This window comes from Rattus norvegicus, chromosome 10, assembly GCF_036323735.1.
Source record: "Rattus norvegicus strain BN/NHsdMcwi chromosome 10, GRCr8, whole genome shotgun sequence".
Lineage (NCBI taxonomy): Eukaryota > Metazoa > Chordata > Mammalia > Rodentia > Muridae > Rattus > Rattus norvegicus.
Genome location: NC_086028.1, coordinates 65,871,785 through 65,883,298, shown reverse-complemented (window position 1 = coordinate 65,883,298; position 11,514 = coordinate 65,871,785).

Below are 11,514 nucleotides of genomic sequence, written 5' to 3'. Positions count from 1 at the left end.
GGTCTCTACAAAGCCCTACTGATATAGGAACTCTCTACGTAAACCAAGCTGTCCTCAAACCCACATAGATGCATCTGCTTCTATCAGCCAGCGAGTGCTGGGATTAAAGGCACACGCCCGGATTGTGACCTGTCCAATTTTAAAATCTTGTTTCAGTTGCCTTTCGATAGTAGGGCGTATATGGACAAGGAAGAGTCTTCGTTTTTAGTAACAGTCAAGGAAGCAGTATGTATGGGTCAGTTTGGCAGTAGTACTTAATGCGAACTGCTTAAGAATTTCAAAAGGAACGCAATCCTAAAGTGACTTTGGGGACCTTAGGAATGTCTCGAAAGATAAACCGCAGTAAGAGGAAGTAAGTTATATTAACCTGGATTGTCTGTTGTCCCAGCACTCAGAAGGCAAAGACAAAAAAAAAAAAAAAAAAAAAAAAATTCTAGGAGTCCAAGACTTGGGGAACAAAGACAAAGCCTGACATTGTCTTTGAATTAAAAATATATATATATATATATATATTTGCAGTGAGCAAAGCTTGGTAAATGCCTTAAATACTAACACTCAAAAGGCGTAGTTCTTGTTCCAGGACATTGAGGGTTTTGTATAGAAACCTTGTATCAAAGTTTTAATTATCAGTAAAATGCAGTGTTTGAGACTTTGAACCTGAAAGTAACAAGACAGGAAAAGTGTTCTGGTAAAAGATAATTCTGGAAAGTACAGCAAAAGCGAGCAGTAGAGATAGCCAGGAAGATTGTAAAAGAATTGAATGTTGTGTATATTGAAGTCTCTTGAAACTACAGAAAGGTTCTAAAACAAAAACTGTTGATGGGACGAGCCTCCCTGCAATCGGGGAATTCCGGGAGGCTGAAGCTGGAGGATTCAAAGTTAAGGTCTAACCTCAACTATGTAGTTAGAGACCTGCCTGGGATACATGAAACTGTTCGTTAAAAAATAAGATTTGAATTTGGTGGGCTTAAGCAAAGGATGACCTTAAATTCCTAATCCTTACATGTGAAATGTAAATAAAGAAATATATCCCACAAAAAAAAAAGAAATGTAAATAAAAAATATCCAATTAAAAAAAAAAGCCTAATCCTTTTACCTCCACATTTAGAGACATGGGATTACATACATATTCTATCATGACTCCTTTACTGTTGGGGGTTTGGAGGATGTATATCAGTTTATTAGATCATCAGTTTAAGAACAAGATTGGTTTTCGTCATTCATCCCCCTAACCCCCACTTCCTACCCCTAGTGAACTGAAGGCAATTGCAATCTGCCTTAATGTGTGTGCCTGTCTTCACCTTAAAAACGTAGCACTTGAAACCTCAGTCAGGTTATTATTCCTTTTTTTTTTTTTTTTTTTTTTGGTTCTTTTTTTTGGAGCTGGTGACGGAACCCAGGGCCTTGCGCTTCCTAGGCAAGCGCTCTACCACTGAGCTAAATCCCCAACCCCTCCTTTTTTTTTTTTTTTTAACTTTTACAATTTTCTAATGCTGCTGCCCAAAGTCTTGGGTTCACTTTCAATTCTGTCTGAATTCTGTCTTCAGAACAACCTATACTACATTTGCACAGAGATGTTTCTGAGTTCAGCCAGTTGCTAGGACACCACCATAATTTCACGAGATGAACCCCATAAGTGGAATCCCTAGGACTCTGCAATGTCCTAGCTTGTGCTTTTAAAAATATAAAGTCACAGCTATGCCTTTAATCCCAGCACTGGGAGGCAGAGCCTGGCAGATCTCCTGCCTGGCCTAGAGAGGCTTCCAGGACACCCAGGGCTACACAGAAAAACCCTGTCTTATAGCTTTTTCTATTTTTTTTTTCTTTTCCTTTTTTCGGAGCTGGGGACCGAACCCAGGGCCTCGCGCTTGCTAGGCAAGCGCTCTACCACTGAGCTAAATCCCCAACCCCAAACCCTGTCTTATAAAACAAACAACAAATAAATAAATAAATGAAAAAGAAGGAAGGAAGAAGTAAGTCATGGAATATATCCATGAAATATTTACCATATGTGTGTGTGTGAGAGAGAGAGAGAGAATTGTGGCTTTATATTATCTCAACAAACCCAGGATGTTGGGGCCATTATTAACCTGTTAATATAGATCAGATAGAAGAGTCTTAAGGAGCAGTAGCTTAGTAGGTAGAGTGCTTGCCCAGCATGCACAGAGCTTTGGTTCAACCCCAAGCACTGCATGGAGGCACATGCCTGAAATCCCAGCACTTAGGCAGGTAGACTCCACAAAGTTGATGTCTGACCTCTGGGTAATTTAGTGTACATCCCATACTTATCATACACAATAACGTTAAATTTAAAGACATTATTATTAGAGGTGTATGTGTGTGTCCGTGTGTGTTGGGTGTGTATAACAGGGCCCCAAACCTTAACACAACTGACTCCATAGTAGAACTGCCATTTAGGACTTAAAACTCAGCACTTAGAAAGCACTTCCAAAATGGCCTAATTCATCAAAGTCCATAGATATGGGAGATTCTCTAAGTGTGTTGTATTAGTCAGGGTTCTCTAGAGTCACAGAACTGATGGGTAGTCTCTACATATAGTAAGGGAATTTGTTGATGACATAGAGTCTATATAGTCCAACTCCCCAACAACAGTCAGCAACAGCTGTGAATGGAAGTCCAAGAATCTAGCAGTGGCTCAGTCCCACAAGGCAGGCAGGGAAAGGAGAGAGTCTTCCTTCTTCCAATGTCCTTATGTAGGTCTCCAGCAGAAGGTGTGTACCACCACACCTGGATCTGGGACTTGCTTTGTCCCAGATGACCCTGAACTCAGAGATCTCCTTGCCTTAGACTCCTGGGATTCATAGCCACTGTGCCTCAAGATCTCCATGCCAAGATCTAGGTCAGAAACTTAAATTCCCCAGCCTCAAGATCAGGATCAAAGGTGAGCCTTCCAATTCTGGACTGTAGTTCATTCCAGATATAGTCAGGTTGACAACCAGGAATAGCCACTACAATCACCCCTTGTCAACTTGACACAAATATCTCATGTCCACATGAAACAATAACAAGGTCATGAATGCGCCTAACATGATGTAACTATTCCTCATACAATCGCAAATGCATTTGTAATTTACAATGGGGCAATGTCCCTTGGGAACATTCTTTTAGTATTGAAACTTAAATACCATTTGATGTTAAAGAAATTGGAAGAAAGACAAATGTGTTCTTAACAAAATAAAGCATTCATATTACTTCATAATCCTCGTTTCTGCAACTGGTCACGTGGCCTTAGCTGGTATTTATAACTCCCTTCCTCTACTACCCATTCTGTATTCCCTCCACCCTCTACAGTCACCTCAGCAGGTCTTGGCTCTTTTCCTGGAGGAGTGGCCCATACCTCCATTCCTGATGGGTCTGTGTCCTTTGTCATCCTGCTTGGATTAGGCTGTTGTAGTTTCCCATTGACTTTAATCACAGGACATGGTAGTAACAAGAGATGGCCTAAGGGATCTCCTGCACTCCAGACATAATCTTTCTTACCTCCATTGTGGAGAAGCAATCCAATTTCCCCATGGTAATCTGGACCTATCACCCATCCTAACACAGTTATTCCTTTCTTAACCTGTTGGCTTAAGGGCATTGGAAGCCCAAAATGACCAGGGGGAAGTCTGAGCTTCCAGTTCAATGGAATGTTTGTTGTGGCCCCTGGTAAGAGCACTGCCCCCTCTGGAACCAAAACTTCTAGGCCAGCAGAACCTAGACTTGTGCGGACAGGAAGCAGAAATTTTTCTAGAGGGTCACTAGGAGTGATAGTGAGTGGAACTAATCCCTTTTCCACCCCTTGATTCCTGGACCCATGGATCCTGGCTATGGGAGAAACTGTATTTATATATCAGACGCTGATTCAAAGTATATAGTGCCTTCTGAAGAACTCTGCCCCAGCCCTCCATGCTGCTGCCATCTAATTGGCACTGTAACTGCCTCTTTAAAAGGCCATTCCACCTTTCTATCAAACCAGTTTCTTCAGGATGATGGGGGCATGGTAAGACCAGTGGATTCCATGATCGTGGGCCCACTGTCACACTTCTCTGGCTGTGAAATGAGTTCACAAGAATACTGCATGGAATACCATGATATGGATGAGGCATTCTGTAAGTCCACGGATGGTGGTTTTGGCAAAAACATTATGTGCAGGAAAAGCAAATCCATAACCAGAATAAGCATCTACCCCAGTAAGAATAAAACGTTGCCCTTTCCATGGAGGAAGTGGTCCAATGTAGTCAACCTGCCATCACGTTGCTGGCTGGTCACCTCAAAGAATGGTGCCATATCTGGGGCTCAGTGTTGGTCTCTGCTGTTGGCAGATCTGGCATTCAGCAGCAGCTGTAGTCAGGTCAGCCTTGGTGAGTGGACGTCCATGTTGTTGAGCCCAAGCATAACCTCCATCTCGGCCACCATGGCCACTTTGTTCATGTGCCCGTTTGAGCAATGACAGGGATGGCTGGGGAAAGAGGGTGACTGTCTACAGAACGGGTCATGTTATCCACTTGATTATTGAACTCCTCCTCAGCTTAAGTCACCTTTTGGTGAGCTTTACATGGGACACAAATATCTTCATATCCTTTGCCCATTTAGAGAGATCTATCCACACACTTCTTCCCCAGATGTCTTTCTCACCAATTTTCCAATCATGATCTCTCCAAGTCCCGGACCATCCAGCCAATCTATTGACTACAGCCCATGAGTCAGTGAACAATCGTACAGCTGGCCACTTCTTCTTCCAAACAGACTGTAATACCATGGGTACTGCCTGAAGTTCTGACCACTGTGAAGATTTTCCTTCACCTGTATCTCTCAGGGATGTTCTGGAAAGGGGTTGTAAAGCTGCAGCTGTCCACTCCTGGGTGGTGCCCACATAATGTGCAGAGCAGTCAGTAAACCAGGTCCTAGTCTTCTCTTCTTCAGTCAGCCGATCATAGGGAACACCGCAACAGGCTATAGGCGCATGCTTGGCAGCAGATGGCCTTGTAACAGGAGAGACCATAGGCATTTGAGCAACTTCTTCATGTAACTTGCTTGTGCCTTCAGGACCTGCCCAGGCCTGATTATGTATATACCACATCCATTTGATAATAGATTGCTGCTGTGCATGTCCTACTTTATGACTTGAAGGGTCTTATAACACCCAGCTCATGGTCGGCAGTTCAGGTCGTATGGTGACTTTGTGTCCTATTGTCAAATGTTCAGTTCCCACTAAGGATCAATAGCTGTTTTTCAAAGGGAGAATAGTTGTCTGCAGAGGATGGTAGAGCTTTGCTCCAAAATCCCAAAGGCCTCTTCTGTGATTCACCTACAGGGGCCTGACAGAGGCTTCAAACAGCATCTCTCTCTGCCACCAACACCTCAAGTACCATCTGGTCGGCTGGATCATGTGGTCCAAGTGATAGAGCAGCCTGCACAGCAGCCTGGACCTGTTGAAGAGCCTTCTGTTCCAGGCCCCACACAAAGCTAGCAGCTTTCCCAGTCACTTGGTAAATGGGCTTGAGTGACACACCCAAGTGAGGAGTGAGCTGTCTCCAGATTCCAAATAGACCCACTAAACATTACGCTTCTTTCTTGGTGGTGGGAGGGGCCAGGAGCAATAACTTATCTTTCACTTTAGAAGGAATAGCTCTGCATGCCCCACACCACTGGACTCCTGAGAGTTTCACTGAGATAGATGGTCCTTGAATTTTGGTTGGATTTATTTCCTATTCTTTGATATACGTATGTGTTACCAATGAATACAACCAAAGTGGTTGCTACTTCCTGTTCACTTGGTCCAATCAGCATAATGTCATCAATACAGCAATGCAATATTTTGTGGAAGAGGCAAATGATCAAGATCCCTTCTAACTAAGTTATGACACAGGGCAGGAGAGTTAATATATCCTCGAGGCAAAACTGTAAAGGTATACTGCTGGCCTTGCCAACTGAAAGCAAGTTGCTTCTGGTGGTCCTTATGGACAGGTACTGAGAAGAAGGCATTTGCTAGATCAACAGCTGTATACCAGGTACCGGGAGATGTGTTAATTTGCTCAAGTAATGAAGCTACATCTGGTACAGCAGCTGCAATCAGGGTTACTACCTGATTTAGTTTTCGACAGTCAACGGTCATTCTCCATGATCCATCTGTCTTCTGCCCTGGCCAGACAGAAGAGTTAAAAGGAGATGTGGTGGGAACCACTGCCCCTGCATCTTTCAAGTCCTTGATAGTGGCAGTAATTTCTGCCATTCCTCCAGGAATATGATACTGGTTTTGATCCACTATTTTCTCTGGCAAAGGCAACTCTAAAGGCTTCCATTTAGTCTTTCCAATCATAATAGCCCTCACTCCACAAGTCAGGGAACCAATGTCAGAATTCTGTCAATTTCTAGATATATTTATCCCAACTATACATTCTGGAACTGGGAAAATGACCCCAGGATGTGTTCAGGGATCTACTGAACCTACTGTGAGTCGGACATCAGTCAAAACTCCACTAATCACCTGTCCTCCATAAGCCCCTACTTTAACTGGAGGGCCACAACGTTTCTTGGGATCTCCTGGGATCAGTGTCAATTCAGAACCAGTATCCAATAGACCCAGGAAAGTCTGATTATTTCCTTTCCCCAGTGTATAGTTACTATTGTAAAAGGTCATAGGTCCCTCTGGGGAAGAACAGGAGAAAGACTAACAGCAAAACTTTTAGGTGTCTTATCAAGATCCTTCCTCAGGGGAACCTGGTCACCCCTTCATTCAAGGGATTCTGGGTCTGCAAACTGGCTCAAGTTTGGAAACTGATTCATTGGCCGAGATTGCCTTTTGCCAGAATCCAATATACAGATCAAACAGATATGCAGTAGGCTTCCTATCTATTTCGTGCCTGGAAACACCATGACTGATTAGCCAGTTCCAAAGGTCTGAATGAGTCATGCCGTTATAAATTTCACCTCTCCTGTGCTGACCACTATGGCCTATGTCATTATGAACGTTTTGTCTATGCTCATTATAATAACACGATCACCTTGTCTCTGGCGATTCACTGCTGCCGTCTGGCCCTTGTTACCTCGGGGCCCAATTGAACCCATTGCATTTAATTCATCTAATTGAGCAGCAGCATCTCCACCCACTAAGGTCTGACACAAGGAAAAGGGCAAGAACAAAACACTTCAAATGTGCTGGTGCCCCTCTCACCAGTTTGTGTCTTATGGGATTCGTGAAGGGTGTGTCTTCTGGGTCTTCTCATTGTGGAGGAGTGGGTTTTACACAACGTATCCACTCTAGCATTGCACTTTCCCTGAGCCTTAAAATCCCTCTGTCAACACTAAGCCAAAGGATATCAGGCACCTCCAACTCCTTTTCAGTAGGCCATCTTTTTGATAAACGCTTCAGCCAGCCATTCAAAAAAATGTGACACCTTTCCCCCCCCCGCCCCCCCCCCCCCCCCGCTGACAGCAATCATGGTTTTTTAAGCTAGGAAGACAGTCAGGTCTCCAACATACATTTAGTCCTCCCTTGAGATGGATGGAGCTTAATCTGATCACATAAGTCAAACTCTAGAAGCTGGAGAGGATGCCCTTCTGAATTAGCGTATCTTCCTTCTCTGACAAATACTAGCTTTGTATGTTCCTGAGACTCTTTGCTTTTACTTACTTCCCAGACATCCACTCGCCCTACCTGCCAGAAACCATCGAGGTCTTCTTGACGATCTGGCCTGACTCTGACCTCACCCAAGGAGGTGTGGGAAGGCAAGGAGAGAGCAGGCCGCCTCCTCCAGCAAACTCTGAGTCATGATTGTAGTAGGCACTACAGCATCCAGAATGGACTTAAAGTTGGTGGGAGGATGTCCTGGGCTCCAGGCAAATACTGTGTCATTTCATATAGGGAACTTGGGCATCCTTGTCTCTCTATTCCAGATGACATAAATATTCTTCTGTCCTCTCCCAAAGGTGGTTCTTTCTCACAATAGGACACAAACACTGTATTATGCCTTTGCTCATCCTGTTTCCTCTGCTTGGAATAGCCATTCTCCGCTATGCAAATCTAAGTTCCCAAGCTCGTGACACCATTTTTTTTCTTTTTTTTCTTTTTTCTTTTTTTTTGGAGCTGGGGACCAAACCCAAGGCCTTGCACTTGCTAGGCAAGTGCTCTACCACTGAGCTAAATCCCCAACCCCTCGTGACACCATTTTTAACTGTGCGAGCTTCCATATTAAACCTAGACTCTCCACTCAGAGGGCCCATGTCAATAAACTCAACCTGATCTAGTTTTATGTTCCTTCCACCATTTTCCCACACCCTTAAAATCCATTCCCACAGGCCAGCGGTGGTTTTGGGGGTTATAGTGTCCAGGAAGAGGCCCAGTGCCCCACCCTCCATTTCCTGGAAGGAGGAGAAGACTCTGACTCAGACAGTGATGAAGAGGAGGAAGATGAAGAGGAGGATGAGGAGGATGAAGAAGATGAGGATGATGATGAGGATGGTGATGAGGTCCCTGTACCCAGCTTTGGGGAGGCCATGGCTTACTTTGCCATGGTCAAGAGGTACCTGACCTCCTTTCCCATTGATGACCGAGTGCAGAGTCACATCCTTCATTTGGAACATGATCTGGTCCATGTGACTAGGAAGAACCATGCCAGGCAGGCGGGAGTTCGGGGTCTTGGACATCAAAGCTGAGCTCCTGGACATAGCTGTGCTCCAGCCCAGATGGGTCTCACCTGCCCAAGGCAGAGAACTCTGGGCAGCTGCTGGAGATGGCTGGAGAAACCCAGGGCTTTCAGTAATGCTTCGCCAGGCTCCAGGCTCCAGGCTCCAGGCTCCAGGCTCCAGGCTCCAGGCTCCAGGCTCCAGGCTCCAGGCTCCAGGCTCCAGGCTCCAGGCTCCAGGCTCCAGGCTCCAGGCTCCGAGACAGGCCCAGGGGCTGAGGTCCGCCTCACTGCTATTGCCTCTTTCTCAGAATCCTCTTTCCTCCCCATTAGTCCCTGGGCTCAGGGCACTGGATGGGTGGGGAGCTGTCTGGTGCTACCACACCATGCCATCAGTGGGCTAGACCACAGCAGCAGCCAGGGTTGGGTCCTGGAAGCTCTTGGCCAGAGAGTGCCTCTCCCCCTGCCACCCAACCAGGTCTTTGGTCGGGGATCCCAAAGCCATTCTGGAAAGGGCTCCAAAGGAAGGTCTAGCCTAGGCCCCCACAAAACTAGCAGCCCCCCTCCTGCATCTCTAGGTTATCTAAAGAAGCACAGTGTAACTTAGGGTAGGCTCCTGAGCCTGCCTCTGCCTGCCTTCCACCTCCCCAGATCCCTTTCTCTGGCCCAGTCTTTGGCCCTTGGTTTTCTTTCCAGATTGGAGGTTTCCAAGAGGCCCTCCAGGGGAGTGAGTGACAGCAGGCACCTCCAATCTGGGTAGCTGCAGGCCTTTGTGCCTCATCCTCTGCAGGCCCCCATCCTGGGCAGAGGGGCCTGGGGCTGGGCCCAGAGTCCAGCCATCCAGGTGCTCCTTTCCCAGTTTGAATTCAATAAATCTGTCCACTCCCCTTTTGTGGGAGTGAATGTTTTAACAGCCAAAAAAAAAAAAAATCCATTCCCACACATATTCCCCAGACTTCTTCTTGAATGAATTGGCAAACTCATTAAGCTCCTTAGTAGTGTAGTGATTTCCTCATGGACTACACTTTCTACCTCTCCTCTAGGGGCCTGATTTGCCCTGAGTCTGGCTATGGGTCTAGAAGAAACTATTGGTGGGTCTTGAAAAATATCAATATTGTCTTGTCTGGCATTTTCTTCAGCAAAAGTCACTGCTGGTTTATCAGACTCTGAGGGATTAATTTCCTCATGTGAAAGAGGCATTACTTCAAGGGGTGGGACTGAGGGTACTACTTCCTTGGGTGAAGTAAGCCCCTGAGAATCTGAAAATTCAAAATTCTCAGCTTCAACAGGGTCCTTCCACACATCCCCATCCCAAGTTACAGAATCCCATTCTCTGCCAATTAGTGGCCTTACTTTAACTGCTGACACCCTCTGAGGCTGAGACTTGAATTTTCGCTGTAATTCAGCCAACTGTATATTGAGAGCTTCAGTTTGGTTTTCTGCAACTCTAGCTCTGTGGCTGCTGGAGAGAAGATTCTCTTCAAGGGCACACTTAGAACCCTTTAGATTGTTTACCTGTATCTGGAGCCATTTGATTTTATCATATAGCTCATTCTTTTCCTTCATCACTTTTTCCAGAGACACTAAGAGCAACAAGCCAGCAAAATCATATTCCAATTTTCCCCCCAACTTGTAGAAAGCTTTGTACACTGAGCCACCTAATTAATTCATCAAGATAATCAAATGGGATCTGATGCCCTCTTCTGGTGTGACTGAAGACAGCTACAGTGTATTCACATACATTAAATAAATAATAAATAAAAAATAAATAAATAAGTCTTAAAAAAAAAAGAAAAGAAAACAAGGTGTACAACTCCAGAGGAACACCTGAAATTAGTGGTGGAAGGGAGAAAGAGGAGAGGGGGTTAGAGGAAGCAAGCAAGCAAGCAAGCAAGCAGGGATTGGGGGACAGGGTATGCCACGTAGGGGCTGAGGGATGTCAGAATAGCCTGGAGACCATATCTGTTTTGCTATGTAAAATATGCACCTCAGTCCCTTGTCCCAGGCCTGAAACCAAACAGTATTGGTTCAAAATAAACTAAAATTTTGTCCAATCTTTTCCCTTCAAGCCACACAGACCACCCACCCCTTTAGTTTTTACATAATCAACTAAACAATGTTTCTATGTTTGGTTTCTTTTCTTTTTTTTAAAAGACATGTATTTATTTTAGGTATATGAGTACACTGTAGCTGTCTTCAGACACACCAAAAGAGAGCATTGGATTCCATTACAGATGGTTGTGAGCCACCATGTGGTTGTTGGGAATTGATCTCAGGACCTCTGGAAGAGAAGTCAGTGCTCTTAGGCTAAACCATCTCCCAGCCCTATATGTTTTTGTTTGTTTAGAAGGAGCTCCTTAAATCCAAGAATTTAATATTCTCTCTCATGCTGTATTTGAGCATTGTTTTTTTGAGACAGGGGCTCTCTGTGTAGGTGTCCTGGAACTCATTCTGTAGACCATGCTGGCCTCAAGCTTAACGAACTGGCTGCCTTTGCCTTCAGAGTTTTAAGATTAAAGTAGTGTGGCACCGTCGCCTGGCTTCGTGTCTTCGAGGCAGGGCCTCACTCGGTAGCCCTAACTGGCCTGGAACAGGGTATGTAAACTAGGGAGGCCTGGAGTTCACTGAAATCCTCCAGTCTCTGCCTCCAGAATGCTAGGATTAAAGGAGCGCTCCATTAGGGCTGACGAAATCGTGTCTTTGAGCAAACTGTTAAAAGCATGTCATACGGAAATAAGGCAGGAGCGCACCATCTTTAGCACATACTGTCTCCTTGATATACCAACTGGTGGAGAAAAAGTCACTTAAAAAGAAATAGTAAGGGCTTCTCAGACAGCACCCCTGAGAAGAACAGGTCTCTCCAACTCAGTTTCCAGGTCCAGGACTC